Below are 6,000 nucleotides of genomic sequence, written 5' to 3' on the forward strand. Positions count from 1 at the left end.
TTGCAATGGAGGAAAAAACTGGATGGACATGGATGTTGCAGCAATGACATTATTATTATTTATCATTATACAGGATTAATATAGCGCCAACAGTTTGCGCAGAGCTTTACAATATAAGGAAGACATTACAGTCACAATACAATTCAAGACAAGATGGTAAGGAGGACCCTGCCCGTGAGGGCTTACAATCTGAAAGGGAGGGGGAAGTGATACATGAGGAGGTAACTGTGCCGTTCAAGAGTGCGGCTATGTTTTTTTAGATGTCTGGTTTCTTTTGTTTACGGTTGTAGTGGACAAAAGTGAGCTGTTGAAGACAGAAATAGTCAGGGCAGGACAGGGGTGAGATTTTGTCATAGAGGTAGTCCGTAGCAGAGTAGAGAAGAGAAGGGTCGAGGTAGCGAAAGTTTGTCTGGGTGACAGTGTGCCATGTAGGTGGATTCAGGGTTGGGGATAGGGTGAGGGTGAAACTGACAAGGTTGTAGTCTGAGAGCGGGAAAGGGGTGTTGGAGAGGTTGCAAGGAGTGCATAGGTGAGAGAAAACAAGATCTAGTATGTTACCATCAGAGTGAGTAGGAGTGTCTGACCATTGTGATAGATCAAAAGAAGAGGTTAGGTTAAGAAATTGAGTGTAAGCCGGGGTGTTAATGTTAGTAACAATGTTGAAGTCTGCCAGAATGATAGTGGGTATTTCTGAGGAGAGAAAGTAGGGAAGCCAGGCTGAGAAGTCATCCAGAAAGCAAGATACCGGTCCAGGTGGTCGGTATATAACAGCAATCCTCAGCGAAATTGGAGTGAATTTCAGTAGAGGTTTCAGTAACAGCAAGCATGTTAAAGGAATTGGAAATCGTAGACAGCAGTGAGTTTGTTACAGACAGAGCAGGCATTCCAGAGGGCACATGAGAAGGAAGGACCGGTTCTAGGAAGCAGGGGAATAGAAATCAGGGTGCGCGGATTGCAGCTGCTGCTGGTTTGGAGGGAGACTATTGGAAAAGAGAGGGCCAGGATTGGGAGAGATATCCCCTGAAGTCAGGAGAAGCAGAAGTGTGAGAGAAGTGAGATGAGTGGGAGTTTTACATGGGCGAACATGCCCCAGTGTCTTGGAGGTAACCCTAGCATGTTTATTCAGAATGAGCAGGAGGTGATGAGTGCAGTAATAGGGAGAGGGTAGGAGAGAGGGAGAAATATATAGAGTGGGGGGTAAAGGAAATACACTTTAAGAGAAGCCACAATTGTGAGAAGCAATGGTAGAGAACGCATGCTGTGCAGAGGAAGTATGAGACGGTAAAGTGAATGAGTAGTAGTAGATATGAAAGGGGTGCAACAATGAAAGGAAAGAGGTAGGGAAGAGGTTAAAGTGTGATAGTATTGAGATCTGGGAGAGTGGTTAATGAATAACAGCTGCTGGGCACCTGAATTGTACTTAAGTCAAGTGCTGATGTATCTCTATAAAGGTGGCCATACAAGCTGGCTTCAGAGAGGTTGATGGGAGGGAGTGATGGTCTGCAGTGAAATCCGCTCCATGCTGCTCTGATCAAGAGGAGATCTGTGCACACATCCCCTCCTGATCAGCCCGTGTGAAAGGGGCCTTACTAGGTGAAAACAAAGGGGAATAAAAGGCATAAAAGACAACGAATGCATCATCTAAGAACTGGTAAGCTGCAATATATTGCATTTTGTTTGGGATTAGATCCGCGTAACTTTCCATCCTCTAGGAGAATAATATGTTGCGTTTGTACTTAAAGGAGACCTATGAGGTGAGTGCTTTTCACTCACCTCATAGTTCTAGCCAACCTGTGACAATGAGACTGTCACTGGTCGGCTCAGTAGATTGGGAGGTGAGCGAACACATACCGGCGTTCGCTCACTTCTCGATCCTGTCACGGCTCTCTGCCGTGACAGGGGAGGGGCTGGATTCCCTCTACGATCCGCCAGCCAGGACAAGATTTGCAAAGCAGACCTTTTTATAGTCTTTATATTTATCTTTAACACAAATATTTTTTTTTCTCTTTAAAACCTTAGAGCACATCAATGTTCACAGGTTTTCAGTAGCTAGTTTCTGCCTGTAGCCTTTTAAGCTACAAAGCAAACGTATTTTCATTTTTTAATAAATCCAATGTTTGCCATCTCTTTGCACTGGGCTCTAGCATTACATTAATCTGTGTCTGCTTTTCTGACACATTTGAACAGTCCTGGTGTATAGAAAAGTAATCTGAATTACTCGAAATTGTGCACAGCTTAGTGAATGATTACAAAACTGTTTTTTATTAACTTGAGTCAGAGGAAATTAATTTGCAAGTGAACTGCAAAATCCTAATCTTAAGTATTCATTAAGATTAACTGGCTTCACATTAAATCTTTTAACATCCTACATTAAACACTCAGTCTGTATTTGGTGCGCAGCAGGTAATGGTCTCAAAAGCCCTTCAGTGAAAGTCTGCAATTCATGTGATAATAAATTGTCCACTTGCTTGCATTTTCTTGGCTGGGTGATGAATGCTTTCACTTAATGCTGGATTTTAAAATGTGAAACCTGCACAAGCTAAGACTCTTCTTTAAAAAGCTGTCATTGCAGAAGAACATGTTGTCTTAAGAAAGGCATATCATTTAGCATAGCAATATGAAGCTTAGGCCTTGATGTCAGTGCTGTCACCAACTGTCAGTAAGTGTTCTCAGTGTCATTAAAGGGTAACTTTAGGGATATTTTTATGCTGAAAGTTATGTGCGGTTAAACCTTAAGGGTTGGTTTTGTGTAGCGTGCAGGCAGGCTTTTGCTTTCAGTTAGATCACAGTCAGACTTGACATTATGCAGAACACTCTTGTCCCTTAAAGTTCATTTCCACCTTTTGTAAGTGATTAGCACTTATTGTGGTAATCTAGAGGTGCATTGATGATATATTCATGTGCACATTTTCATGACTCACATTGCAGGCTTTCTTCATTTTTTAATGAAGGTTTTATTAGACCGGAAGCCTAAAAATTCAAAATTTTCTCCACAGGAAAATCCGCCAGGCACCAGGGTGTCAGTCTATAATCAGCTGCTCCCCTCCCTGTCACCCATGATCAGTAGACACCAGCTCTGCCTTTACACACAATACACAGGGAAGGGAAGGAGGGGCTGGTGGGAAATATTTTAACATTGTTTGCACAGCACAGAGGCAGACATTTCCATGCAGATATAAAGAGGAAAGCTAACAAAAAATTTAAGTTACTGTTTTCATATACATCAGCTGCAAATGCCTGCTTCTTTTACACTTGGTGTGCATTGCTGGCATATGTTTTTCAAAAATACCTCTACAAAGCTGGAAAAGGACTTTAAAGGGACACTAAACTCAGGAGTTATATCTTTAAAATACATTGAAGTACCTTAACTATTAACAAAATTGTGGCTTTTTTGTGTATCACTCAGCTGTAGATCCTCAAATCATCTCTGAATTGGTGCTGGCACTGTCCTTTCTTCTGGAGGATGGCTACATTTCTTCCCCATGGTCCCTGCGTGTGTTGTAAAGTAGTCGCCGCACCAAGCTCCCTCCTGTGATGGACTACAATCTCACGTTTAGTTTACTAATTTGTAGTGAGATTGTAGTCTATCACGAGAGCAAGCATGAAGCGGTAGCTACTTTACAACACACACGCAGGGACCATAGGGAAGAAAAGTAGCCACCCTCCAGAAGGAAGGACAGTGTCAGCACAAATTCAAAAATGATTTGAGGATCTACATAAGATACATTTTTGTTAATAGTTAAGGTCCTTGATTGAACTCGGAAATTAAATCTCAAAAATGCAATGTCCCTTTTAACCCTTTCGCTGCCAAGTCCTCAAACATTTTTCAATTCAGCTGGCCACGCCATTTTTGCAATTTTTTCCTATTGATTTGATTTTCAACTGCTGCGTTGCTAGCGTTTGTAAAAGACCCCCCTCCCCCCAAACCATATATTTTCTGAAAGCGCAGGCCCGGTAGACTAAAAAGATGGTGATACTAAATTTGTAGGCCGTGCGATAATTGCGCCAATGTTTCTCAAATTAATATTAAACCGATTAAAAATACACAATTCAATTGATAAAACACTAAAATCGGTATCCGTGCACAAAAAAAATTATTTTCTGACTAATTCTAAAAGATAAAACTGTATTGAGTTAATAAATAAATATTAGCAAATTTGTAATTACGTCTTTTTGCGAAAAGGTAAAAAAATGAAGGTACGCAAAACTGTAAATAAGCGACTTATGTTAAAAATTGTTTTACGCTGTGTTGGTGTTTGTGTTGTGATAAAATGATACAGGCATATATTTAATTGCAACACACGGTATCACAACGCACGGCAATGCGTCACAAAGCTTTGCCATGCGCTGCCACAGTTAATTTAATGTTTTTTTAAAAAGAAAATAAAAAAAATCATGGACTGCGATGCGTTCTAACAACGCACTGCAGCGCATGTGCATGGCGTACCCCACAATATGTGTGTTAAGTAAGGGGAGGGAGGGGTTGTGCTTTTTTTATTTTTTATTTTTTTTTACTGTTGGGGGGGCTACGGTGAAATCTCTGGGGTCTAAACAGACCCCTGACATTTCCCTTTTGAAATAGAAAAAGAAATTGAGGACACAGGGTCCTCAATTTCTTTTTCTGCAGCCTCCGCATTCAATGAATGGGAAGCACTCACTATAGAGGCTTCCCATTCATTCAGAAACTGCTGATAGTAAAATATTTACTATCAAGCAGTTAATGAATGGGGGAGAAGCCTCTATAGTGAGTGCTACTCCCCATTCAGAAATTCATGAATGAACAGGAAGTGATGTAAATCACAGCCTGTTCATTCATAACTGGGGACACATAGTACTATGGGGGTTATTCACAAAGCTGCCAAAGGATCAAGCCGTAGCTTCGGCCCCAGCACCCCTTCAGTTCAGTAGAACTGAAGGGGTGCTATACGGGCTATTCACTATAGCCCGTACAGCTCCTGAAGTTGGCTGAGCGGCTCAGTCGAGCCTAGGGCATATGCTTCGAGGGGAAAAGCCGAAACTGCGCCATCCTGCTACTGACAGCTTGGCGGAGCCAGCCGTCATCTCACGACTGGCTCCGTCCACTTGCATGCAGAGACAGATCAGGTAACCAGGGACGCTGATCTGTCATTATACTGAGAACCCGGCAAAGCCGCTGTGATATCACGGCGGCTCCGCCAGGTTCTCAGTGTGTAACGACAGTTCAGCATCTCCTGGTTACCTAGTAACCAGGGGTCGCTGGACTGTCATTACCTACTGAGAACCCGGCGGTGCTGCCATGATATCACAGCGGCTCCGCTGGGTTCTCAGTGTGTAATGACAGTTCATCATCTCCTGGGTACCTATTAACCAAGGGAAGCTGGACTGTCATTACACACTGAGCACCCGGCGGAGCCGCCATGATATCACGGCGGCTCCACCGGGTTCTCAGTATGTAATGACAGTTCAGCATCTGGGTACCTAGTAACCAGGGGACGCTGGACTGCTCATTACATACTGAGAACCCGGCGGTGCTGCCATGATATCACAGCGGCTCCGCCGGGTTCTCAGTGTGTAATGACAGGTCAATTTGTTCAGGGTATGTAGGTTAGACTGTAGAAGCTGTTTTATCCTTTTCCTACTGATGGTAGACTGCTATGACACAACTAAATACTACTAAATACAACTAAATACTGTCAGGAAAACTTGTTTGCTTCTTCAGCAGATTTTACAAGCTACAATTATACTGCAACTTAGTCTAAGGCCATATGATGAGTATAGTGTCCACTGCAAGTTAAACCTATATGTACATTTACCCCCTTTCAATAAAGACCACCACTGCATGCTGATACGAAAATACGAAATAATTTTACGTTTATTAGTTAAATATATATATATATAATCTTACAATGATTGCTTTTCCATTTCCTGGTCTTCTTGAGCATTAGTGATGTAATGTGCCCAAGCATTGTACCCTGTGAAGGTTATATCAGCAGAGCATTGCTGGGAAATCTGTATGTGCAG

At 42.4% G+C, this 6,000-nt stretch overlaps 1 protein-coding gene across 2 annotated transcripts in view; it reads left to right on the forward strand.

Moving 5' to 3' along the window:
- TAB3 (TGF-beta activated kinase 1/MAP3K7 binding protein 3) overlaps positions 1-6,000 on the forward strand; it is a 57,069-nt gene that overhangs the window by 41,769 nt on the left and 9,300 nt on the right. The gene's annotated exons all lie outside the window — the stretch shown is intronic.

The sequence above is a fragment of the Nanorana parkeri genome, unplaced genomic scaffold, assembly GCF_000935625.1.
Source record: "Nanorana parkeri isolate BGI_ZX_2015 unplaced genomic scaffold, ASM93562v1 scaffold500, whole genome shotgun sequence".
Classification (NCBI taxonomy): Eukaryota; Metazoa; Chordata; class Amphibia; order Anura; family Dicroglossidae; genus Nanorana; species Nanorana parkeri.